Source organism: Cebus imitator, unplaced genomic scaffold (assembly GCF_001604975.1).
Source record: "Cebus imitator isolate Cc_AM_T3 unplaced genomic scaffold, Cebus_imitator-1.0 Scaffold118, whole genome shotgun sequence".
Lineage (NCBI taxonomy): Eukaryota > Metazoa > Chordata > Mammalia > Primates > Cebidae > Cebus > Cebus imitator.
Genome location: NW_016107433.1, coordinates 4170690 through 4183031, shown reverse-complemented (window position 1 = coordinate 4183031; position 12342 = coordinate 4170690).

Below are 12342 nucleotides of genomic sequence, written 5' to 3'. Positions count from 1 at the left end.
AGGTGAAGGAAGAAATTCTCAGTTGGGCTCCCATCAACAGCTGCCAGGCTAGGGATTTCTGCAGGTACCCATGACACTTATATCCTGTGCCTCGCTTGTGTTGCTAGGCAGGGTCCAGTGGGGTCCAGGTGACTTTGTGTTCTCCAAATCCTTGGCCAAATTCTAGGATTTAAAAAATTACACATAAAAATTCTGACAGGTGGGGGGGTGTCCCAACGAGAAAAGATTAGTTCTGGAGATGCTTGGATTTATATCCACTTGGGTAGGACACCCCCTGTGTAAGCTTTCTGTGTAATGCGGAGCTGTGGCAATGCTGTAGAAACACTAGCCTGAGGCTCCCAGAGCACCCTCTCCTGGGTGCAGCCTTGGCTGTCTCCTGTTAGGGCTGAAGGTCTGTCTCTGCGTGCAAGCAGGAAGACCCTGGTCCCACCAATGCCCTCACAGCCATGTGCCGTGTAAGCCAGACTGAGAGGTCTCTGCAGATGGCAAGTGAAAATCAGATGGCTCTCCTGTTGAGATGAGCTCCTCATAGACCCAAAATACCTACAATGGGTGGAACATTTCTGGGTGTATGAGCTTCCCAGAGTTGCCATACCAAATTCCCACAAACTCAGTGGCTTACAACAACGTAAATGGCTTACAATAACATAAATGTATCGTCTGACAGTTCCAGAAGGCAGAAGGCTGAAATCAAGGTGTCAACCGGGCTGGTTCCTGCTGGAGGCTCTGAGGGAGAATTCAGTCCATGCCACGCTTCTAGCTTCTAGTGGTTCCAGCGTCCTTTGTGCTCCTTGGCTTTCTAGACTCATTGCCCCAATCTTTCTGCTTTTATGTGGTTTTCCCTGTGTCTTTGTGTGTCACAAATATCCCTGTGGCCTCGACCTCCTAGACTCAAGCAATGGTCCCACCTCAGCCTCCTGAGTAGCTGGGACTATAAGTGTACACCATCATACGGAGCTAATTTTTAAAACTTTGTAGAGATGGGAGTCTCCCTTTGTTGTTCAGGTTGGTCTCAAACTCCTGAGCTCAAGCGATCCTCCCAGCCCAGCCTCCCAAAGTGCTGGGATTACAGATGGGTCCCTCTTGGTTCCCATCCCTTTTCCTTCCTTCCTTCCTTCCTTCCTTCCTTCCTTCCTTCCTTCCTTCCTTCCTTCCTTCCTTCCCTCCCTCCCTCCCTCCCTCCTTCCTTCCTTCCTTCTCTCCTTCCTTACTTCCTTTCTTCCTTTTGACACTAATCATTGGATTTAGATCATGTCCTAAATCCAGGATGATTTCATCTGGAGATCCTTACTAATTACATCTGCAAAGATCCTATATCCAAATAAGGTCACATGCTAAGAATCTAAGGAGACATGAATTTGGGAGAATACTATTCAATTTCAAACACTCACGACTTTTCTTGCTTTGAACTAATCCTCCAAGTTCTCTTGCTCTGAACTTAAAGATGGAGAACAATTGTCACTCTCATCCCCAGAAGAGCTCCTCATCTCCCTTCCTTGGGACACCTCACCAGTGCTTCCTCTACCAGGATAACACCAGCCCCCTTCACCTGCATGTTTCTCTACACAGAACATTCTCGTTTGCCAAGGTCACTCCATGGAACAAATATCCAGCGTCTTCTCTGTCTTCGGGTCCCACAGTATATATTCAACCTCCATGTGAAGACAGGGAATATCCTTTTGAGTTGAAAAGGATGTTGACTGGCTTCATCCATTCGTTTTGTTCCCATTCCGAATCTGGATTTGCCTCCGTCTCTTGTAGCTTAAGAGCCCTTTTAATTAAGACATGACTCACAGATCATCTTTGTCGCAATATTATATGCCTTCAAATTTTTCAGTAACGAGCCTTGAACAGAACAAGGCTCAGTGAAAAATGCTAATTGAAGGATTTTTTCTTCTCAAAAGGACATTGAATATAAACCAATGTACTAAGCAAAATGTAGATGATGCCTCCCCTTTTATCTGCTGTTCCTTCAAACAGAAAACAAAGTACCACCCCAACCAACCAACTCTCTTGGCAGGAAAAAGAAACAGCCTCAAATGAACGTTCTTCAACAAAGTCAGTCAGGAAGGGAAGGTGAATGTCGCCAGTACCATTCAAAGCACCGCAGAAAGTAGTCCATTTGGTTTCTTTCAGAGGCTGGAAGAAAATGTCCTTCTCCCCGCCTCCTTTTTTTTTTTTTTTTAAGTTACCAAATTCTTTCACATTTCTTTTCTTAGAAAAGTGATATTATAGGTCATTAAGCAACTATTAAAAACAGAAGTGAGCAAAACCCAAAGTGTGGGTCTTTTTCCTTTGATATTCTCTCCTCGAGTTTTCAGAAAACAGTTTTGAGAGTTAGAATATTTTTGTTAATGTCTTTGTGGGTGTTTCAGTCATCTTTCTGTTTGTAACATCTCCTCAATAAGGCAGCTAGGGGAAACCTACCTCGTCTTAGCATACCTGGTATGCCAAAACAGGAACACATATTCCCCCAAAGTGGGATTGTTGATTTGCCAAACCCACCAGAGCTTGAAATTACCTGCCTTTTTGGAGTGCTACACCCAGATTTCATCAACTTGTGTAGAATGTGATTTTCAATATCCCTGAGTCCTCTTCACCCACCATCATCCATGGGGCTGCAGCATACAGGTAGCCCCACTCTAGCCCCAGGATCGAGCTGGCTTCAGAGCTTCAGGGTCTCATCCTCTTGCAAATTTCTTTGGTGGTGAAATCTATCAAAGGAATCTCACAACAAATTACATGGTAAATTATTGCCACTCTCCATGCCCCGCTGTCCGGCTCCGACAGGCAGCCGTGGGTGAGCTGCCGGTGCAAAGCCTCCGAGATAAGAAGATTACAGAATGTCATGTGCCTCCGGCAACTCAACTTCACAGTTCAACTTCTCCAGCCCAGGCAGTTCATCTGATTCGCATGGGTCACAGGCTGTTTCAATTAATGCTTCTCTAATGATTCAAGTGTGTGCCCTAATGTGAAAGGGGGAGAGAGAGAAGTCAAGCCAGGGACCTGAGCACCTCTGTCCTCTCCACCTTCTATCTCGGAAGGCTCTTTCCCAAGCTGACTTATAAGAAAGGAGAAAATGGGCTGGGAAGGAATACAGAATTCCTTTCAGACAGAAACCTTTTATGTCACCTTCCTGTCGTTACCAATGCAATTCTGTGAGTCTTCCGTGGCCTGTGGCTCCTAGAGTAATGAATAGCAGCCCTGATATGAAAACAGAATGCAGGAAACAAATGAGCATTTTGAAAATAAAAAGCCTGGCTTTTAATCCTATTAAGATCGTGCCTGCATTTTTGTTGTTGTTGTTAATTTCTTCCCCCTCCCCTAAAAACTCTGAAAGAGATACTGATGTTCCCATTAACATAAATGCTGAAATCAGCATTTCCTTTGAAAGAAGTTGTTAATATTTGGAAATCGTCGGATTTCCAATCCAAGCTTTGATTGTTATTCTAGACTAGCCAGCAAGTGCCAAGGTCACAGGGAGATTCACCTGCAGACGGAGCTAAATGAATCCACTCGGCCACAATGCATGCATAATTTAGCATTCTCCTCTCAAGTACTTCCATGCATTCCTAAAAAATATTTTATTACAATAACAAATTGGTTTCAAAATCATGCATTATGTATTCTGAAATTAGGTCTGCCAGTGAAACCTGGATATACAAACATGCGCACTCCTGGGCAGGGCCGGAAGAGCACACAGATGCCAGGATGGAGCTCAAGAACAGTTAATTCTACAAGGAACCCACTGTCTCTTCTTTATTATCTTAATCTCCATATTTGGAAACTAAAGGAACAAACTGATCATTTGCTGTAAAGGGCAACCACTCGTTTCCTTTAATCACCCCCTCTATGAGAAGGCAGAGTGTGCCATGAGGCAGAGGGGTGTGAAGTCCTAAAAACAGGCTACACAGGCAGTTTCCCAAGCTTTCCTTAAAAAAAAAAAAAAAGAAAAGAAAAACCCTATTATTCCTTGAATATTAAAAGTCTTCTTTTCCTGTGATCTGACACTTCCCAGGTATACATTTTACAGGAACTGGACTTTAACAAAGCTGCTTTGAAACATTAAAGATAAAGATATCAAAGCCGTCCTTACAAATTTGTGTTAAGAAATACACTTGCTCCTCTGTAGGCTTTCATCACTGACTTATCCAAAAAAAGTTAACATATTCAGAAAAATCCTTAGGATTCCTGTCACAAATGCAACCCCATATAATGTGTCCCTAATGGATGCTTGTTTCTGCTTTGCAACTTTTCATCTGAAGTTAAATACACATTGATTTAGCATTCTGTTACAACCATGAGGATGGTTTTCTCAGGCACAATAAACATGTTTTCTTAAGACGTCTATTTGTGAATAATCAAGACTAAAATGCTTTTCTGATTCCTTCCTAGTTTTTTTTTTTTTCTAGTTTAGATATTTATATTACACTTAGAAAAATTCCATCTCATCAAATGAATAGCATTAATAAATCCTAAGCAGGCGGGTTTTCCCAAATAAATGGCGAGTTTCATGATATGGAAGGCATTTGATGAGAAAGAAATTTAGTTGAGTTTTCTCATTGAAAAGTTTCTTGAGCATGAGCTTGATCTTTCTATATTAAAAGAAAAAAAATCTAGTTTATTTCAATAGGGGATTTGTTTTTCATTAACTTGCAAGCTAAACATCACTGGTATGTTTCTATTGGTGTACTAACTTGGTGAATAAAACAACGAATTCCTAAGAGAGCCACTTATAAATCTCTTTAAATTAAAATCAGTCCAATTTTTATTATAAGACTAACATCATTATAAGACTAGGCATAGTATTTTTAAGGCAATGCCCAGAACTAAAATGTTTAACTCCCTGACAAGAGCTTTTCATAAAGACAAATCATGACTAAAATTAGATGCTGCAACCTTTTCTTCTCAAAAAAAAGAAAAAAAATCTGCAAACACTGTGTTAAGACATCATTTCTCCTTAATTTCATTTCGATGGAATGATATGACTAGACACATAGCTTTTCTATAGTGAAATTATAAAGAATCATTTTCTCTAATCTAATCAGTAATTTCTAAAAATGGGAAATGGTAACAGCATAATTTTTAATTTCTTTTGTATTATAATTTAGGTTGACACGTTAAAGCTTTGCTTTTCAGGGTGAACAATTAAGAAACTGTTGATAGAAATTAAATATTACTGACAATTGAAAACGCATTTTTTCTCATTTGAAGCATCTAGATATACTGCTCCCACCTCCCATCAAAGATAATCTAAGCTCAGATAGTATTAAAGTAAAGATGAAGTAAAAAGCTTAGTTCTTTTGTGCTAAACAAAAAGGTGATTTATTTAAGTAATAAGCAAATTCCAGAGTATGGAGAGATATATATTTTTAAATCCTCTAAAAATGCTTTAAGTTGTAATCTTCAGGCTAAATGATTAAACTCTCTCTGGGTTCCTTGGCTACAGAACTATATCCTTCATGTTAGCTGTGGGCTATTTTCGGCTGAATGAAAACTGCATTTTGTTATTAAAGGCAGTTCACATCTCACACCACCTTGTGTGTGTAGTATACAGGCCAACACACTTAATTTAGGGAGGCATTAAAATAGAATTTTTTTTTTAAAAAACATCTTCAATAATAATTACAATAATGATATTTCATTCCCACACATTGCAACAAGTAGCTACACAGCCAACTTCCTAAATACTGGTGTGAAAACACCTGATCATAATTCACAGCACAAATCAAAATGTATTACACAAACTTCTTTTTGGATGTCATGAAAGGGGTGTCTCAAATAGAATGTAAAAGAGCATTCCAATAACCACAATACTTTTTCTGGTGAACTGTAAATACACAATTCATATTTCAGTGTGATAAAATTTATAAGATCACTCACATAGGTAAAAATTAAATCAGTCAAAAGGACTAAATACAATTCCAAATAAGCAGCCCAGAAGTTCTAAGGGAAAATGCCAGAAGTCAAAACGCTTTCTGATTCATCTTAAGCAGAACAGGAGTTTTAACACAAGCCTCTCTTAACAGCTACCCAGGCAGGATTTGAGGAGAATAATTCCCTAACGCCACTTAAAAAAGAAAACTCAACCGAAAGCATCAAATGGAATTTGAATCTAAATATTCTTAAAAAAAAAAAAAAAAAAAAAAACTTTTTCTGAATTGGCAGCTCAGAGAATCAAACAGATAACATCACAATAAGGTAGGGATAGTGAACATTCTTTGAGTGGTTTGGGGCTATTTTATTGAGTGTGCCAGGAATTCCAGTTCTTAAAGAGTCACAGCCTGCATTCAGCGGTCTCCAGTTCTGTCCCCAACCTGGCCATCTGCCAAAGAATGACACACTTTAAAGGACAAAGTAAGAAACAGCTTTCCACACACTTCTCAGACCCAAGCTCCTGGCTTCAGAGCGAAAACTCTTCTGAGCCTTAAACCTGGGCACTTTTTAGCAAGTCAGAAACAGAAAGGGAGGCAGGGGAAGGCAACATAAAGCTGTCTTGAGCCTCCCCTCTCTGTGGGTCTAATGTTGCTTGGTCCACAGAACAAACACAACAATAAAATGCAGTGTGTCCTGGGGTCCCCTCTGAAAGAATAAAACTGGAAGCTGTCTGTCATGCTGAATACTGAACCAGAAGCTTGCGCCACGGGATAGATGCCTTGTGCCTGGCTTGTATTCACAGGCAAGGCAGACAGATGTGCGGCCTTTGACAAAGCCAAGAGATGGGCATTTCAAAAATAAAATCATCTCCCAATTACAGGGAACCCTTCCTCCCTGGGATCCCAAAGCACTCTATCAACCTAAATTGGAATCCTGTCTACTGAGCTGCCTTCAATGCGGCCACTCCAGTATAAATTGGATCAAATGCTCTCAGATTAATTCCTGGAAACCGATATTCATTTTGTATATCTTTATTACAAAACTAGCCACAAGACCACTCTACAATTTTCATGATCAGAACAGCTTTCGAAGCTGGATTATGCCATGGTTTATCCCTCCGTGACCCCAAATCATCTTGTTAGCTCCATTATTGTATATTCATACAACACACCTGAGCCCAAGATAATAAGAGAGTTATAGTGAATGAGGGGACAGGGTGCATTTTATTGCATTTTATGCACTGCTATTCTGCAATGATATTTAACCTGCCACAGGCACCCCCAGAAGTCCATGCCTCACTCCCATGCTCTCACTCGTACTCTGACACCAAAGACCCTCACCACCCTCCCCAACGCGAAAGGAAGGCAAGTTAGCCTGAGGAGGACCTGGACTTCTTGGTGATAGTCAAACCTCATTTCCTCTGTGCTGCTCTGGGTTAGGGGATGAAGGTCCTGCACAAAGAGAAACCACAGCACAGAAAACCCGCAGCCCTTCGCAGGAAAAGAGCAGGAGTTTTGCCTGCAAAGGGAGGATGAGACTAGCATATGCTTGGAATATAAGACGGGAATGAAAGTGATCAGCGATCTTAGCTGTAGTTGCATTGGATTCAAAATGTTGCGGTCAAGTGTGTTACAGTTGTCATTCTTTTTCTTTCTTTTTTTTTTTTTTGACATGGAGTCTCGCTCTCTCACCCAGGCTGGAGTGCAGTGGCATGATCTCAGCTCACTGCAACCTTCGCCTACTGGGTTCAAGTGATTCTCCTGACTCAGCCTCTGGAGTAGCTGGGACTACAGGCATGCACCACCACCATGCCTGGTTAATTTTGTATTTTTAGTAGAGACGGTGTTTCACCATGTTGGCCAGGATCATCTCAATCTCTTGATCTTGTGATCTGCCTGCCTCAGCCTCCCAAAGTCCTAGGATTACAGGAGTGAGCCACCGCACCTGGCCACAGTTGTGGTTCTTAAATTGCTGCCTGCCGCTGGCAGCTATCAAGTAAAGTTAACTTTATGACAATGATTATAATCTATTAAATTATATATTAACCTATATTAATACAGATGCTGTAGATAACTAAGATATTTGTAACAGCTGCATTAGAACCAAATAGTTCATTTTCCACCAGTGTGGTCGTTTCTCTGTTTCTTTTATCCTTGTGTATATGAATATAAAACTATACACAATGTGGCTGGGCACAGTGGCTTATGCCTGTAATTCCAGCACTTTGAGAGGCCGAGGTGGGCAGATCACCTAAGGTCAGGAGCTCGAGACCAGCCTGACCAACATGGAGAAACCCAATCTCTACTAAAAGTACAAAATTAGCCAGGCATGTGGTGCAAACCTGTAATCCCAGCTACTTGGGAGGCTGAGGCAGTAGAGGTGCTTAAACCTGGGAGGTGGAGGTTGCAGTGAGCCGAGATCGCACCATTGCCCTCTAGCCTGAGCAACGAGAGCAAAACTCTGTCTCAAAAATAAATAAATAAATAAAACTATGCACAATGTAATGATATTACACTATATAAATGTGCATATGTGTGTTTCCATATTTATATGAAATTTAGGTGTAGCTTTGTATCTCCTTTTTCTGACCACAGCTCTATTCTCTGCTGGTCCACCCACACCTACCATGAATCTCCAGCCCATTTACCTGTCTCCCCTCTTTCTTCCTCCTTTCCCTCTCTTCCCTTTTTTTTCTGTCTTCCTTCTTTCCTTTCTTTTGAAATAATGCCAGCTTGGTCCTTAAAACCGGAAGAATAATGTAGAAGAGTAATCCATTATTCATCTATTCCAGGGAAACTTTAAGACTTGTGTTTTCTTATCCCTTCCCCCTAAATGTGAGGCTAAAGTACAATGAGACTGATTTCTTATGTTGCAAAAAAGAAATGGTCTCATTATTTTGTGGATATGCCTGAAGCCCTCTAAAGAAATCACCTCTTTATTTCTCATTCCTTAAAGAAATGATGCAACATTTCATCCAGGTGGTGACTATGCCTCCACTGTAATGGACCGGGGTGAAATTCTGCATCATTTCTTGGGTCCCACCCTGCACCCACTGAATCAGAGCCTGCTTTTCAACAAGATCCCTGGGTCATTTTCATACACCTTAGTTTGGAAGGCTGAGCCTAGGGGATTTGTATTTGCCCATCTCTGGACTGTACTTCAGAACTTCTAAACCCACTTCTTTGGGAGTAGAGACCAGTGCTTGCTTTTTTATAAATTCCCCAGATGATCTGATAACTCTCCAGACTGAAAACATGCCTAGTTAAGGTTTGACTTGTGTGGCTTCTACAGCGACAATGACAATGGTTGAGGGGATTCCTCACACAAGGGTTTTTCCTCTTGTCACCCCTCTGTGCAGATCTCTATGGTAGTTCTTCATCGACTCTGTTTTCTGCATCTTAGTCTGAAAGTCAATGTGTTTGGCCAAGAGCCACCTCCTTGAACTGTCTTTCTGCTCCTTCACCCACATAATTCTGCCGCTTCAAGCCAAACAACCATCAACTCCCTGATTTCTTTGTCACACAGGACAGTTCCCTGTGCTCACTACCTTCATACCTGCCATGTCCCTCAAGGCATCTCTAATGACCCACAGCCACTTGGAGGTCTTCCCCACCCGCGAAGTCCTACTCAGCACTCTCCTTTGTTCCATCTTTAAGTGTTTAACTTTTAAGCTACCACTTTGCACTTATCCACATTCTCTTTTAAATGGTCCTCATGTTGGCTGGGTGTGGCAGCTCACACGTGTAATCCTAGCACTTTGGGAGGCCCAGGCGGGCACATCACGAGATCAAGACATCCTGGCCAACATGGTGAAACCCTGTCTCTCCTAAAAGTACAAAAATTAGCTGGGCGTGGTGGCAGGTGCCTGTAATCCCAGCTACTTGGGAGGCTGAGGCAGGAGAATTGCTTGAACCCAGGAGGCGGAGGTTGCCGTGAGCCGAGATTGTGCCATTGCCATCTAGCCTGGAGACAGAGTGAGACTTGGTCTCAAAAAAATAATAATAATAAATAAATAAAAAGAAAACAATGGTCCTCATGCTGTTTTGTATGCAAGATTAGTTTTTTAAAAACTAAGCCAGCAGCGCAGTTTCACTTCTCACAAACGCCGTCTTCCTCTGTTCCACTTCACTGTTACCTGCTGAAGCGTTCTGCTCACCCCGTAACACAGTAGGCATTAAGAAATTTTCAGAATCCTGCTCCTAGTACATGTGAGAAAAGAACATCAAAAGGCCTCCAGGATTCTAACTAATTTATCCCAAAAGACACCTACGGGAAGCGACAGATTCCCAAAAGCATTTGAAAACCAAGGGTTCATTCTCAGAAGCTGTGTAAGGAGTTGTTGGCTCGGACCTTTGGTGATCTCCCAGCTCTGGGCACATGATGTTTTGCCCTTCATTTTATTGTTTCCTCTGTATGCTGATTGGTTTTGATTCATTACACAACACAGCGTCCATGAGAACAAGTCATTTTTCAAGTTAACAGGTGCAGGATGAAATTAGATTAAAATTTCGTGAATTTGCAGGTGGAAAAAAATATCAACATGGGACTGACAGAAGGGGTCCAGAGTGAGAGAAATATACAGGAAAACATATTAAGACTTGTCTTATTTGGGGACATGAATATTTCTCATTCACACAGAAGGATTTTCAAGGGGAGAAAATCTGTACTCCTTCTTCTTCCATCTCTATTTGTGTCAGTTTCCCTCCTGAGCTTTGCTTGTCTTGCCCTTTCTCTGGACGAGGGCTTGACTCTGGGTCTTGTCACATCCACTCATGTGGTGGGGCTCTTAGGTTCAGCAGGCAGAGAGCTGTGTGACCTGGGGCCATGAGAGTCTATCTCACTAGAGATGCTTTGTGCCATTCAATTCCTCTAAGCCCTGACCAGTTCAGACTGCAATGATTGTGTTTCTCTCTTGAACCCAGGGAGAAATATGGCAGGCTTTACCATGGGAGATGTGCACACAAAACATATTTTCAGGATGAATGGAAGCCAAGCCCCGTCTTTCTCCCTCATCCATTTCTTTTTGTCTTTCTCTTCTGCCCTTTGATATTTTTCTTGACCATTTCCCTCAATTTTTCTAATTCTCTTTCATACATATACACGCCCACTGAAATGATCATGGCACCCATTGGGAAGAAAACCCTTCATGACGCTATTTATTTTTAACCTTTGTTAAAAAACAATCCCCATTTAAGCAGTGAGAGCCAGGACTCCGTAATCTGTACATACAATTTAATCCTTTAAAGAATCAGCAGGGCCCACATCAATCAAGAGCCTTCATCAACTTGTAAAAACAATATTTTGATTCAATCAGCTTCAAAGCCCTGAAATTCTCAGCTAATTAATGCAAGGTCACTGGAGGGCTGTACAATAGTAGCTGGAACAGTGGTCAAATATTTACCCTGGGAACACTCACACGTTTGCATCACCAAAGGACCTGAGTGATGGTCAGGAATAGATAATGCACCTATGGCTGCAGCAGGTTTCACCTGGCACAAGCATTTGAACAGATAATTATTACAAAGGGAGAAAAAAACAGAAATGATTCTTCTGTCATCATAGACACACACACGGAAGGAAAAGTCTTTTAAAGGTACACGGAAGGGGACCTACCAACAGCCTACTGACAGTTCTGTTTTAACCAGTACGTCGCAAAGCAGAGAGCTGTTCTGTGTAAGCTTTCCCAGGACATTCAAACTAAGTAACATTTAAAAACCAAAAAATTTTATTTTACGTTTAGGGGTACATGCGCAGGTTCGTTATATAGATAAATTCACGTCATGTGGGTTTCTTGTACAGAATATTTTGTCACCCGGGGTACTAAGCCTAGTATCCAATAGTTATTTTTTCTCTGCTCCTCTCTCTCCTCCCACCTTCTACCCACAAGTAGGCCCTAGTGAAAAAGAAATGACATGTTTAAAACCTCATAAGACAGCAGATTGAATCCATGGGATCTTTTAGTTAGATCTAGATTCTAATAAATTTGCTTTGGTTTGCACCTTAAGACACTTTGGAACTCAATGTATGTTGTAGGAGAGGAGAGTGTGGGAGCACTCAGAAAATCATACTGGCTATGCTTATTTCCAAGTGTGATTGCTGAGCATGTGAACAGGTGTCTACCCACAAAAACATGTATGATTTACTTAAACAGATACAGACAAAGAAAGCATCGAGATGTCTAATTACTGATAAAAAATAAAAATTCGTATTTTTCCCTGAAAATATGGAAGACATAGGCAATCTGAAAGGAAGTCTGGGTGGAAACTACATCTCTGCCATTTCCTTTTTCTTTACTTTTGGTGTTTCCTGTAAACCCTTTAAAACGGCACATGGACAGCTGGGCATGGTGGCTCACACCTGTAATTCCAGCACTTTGGGAGGCTGAAGTGGGCAGATCACCTGAGATCTGGAGTTTGAGACCAGCCTGACCAACATGGAGAACCCCATTTCTACTAAAAATGCAAA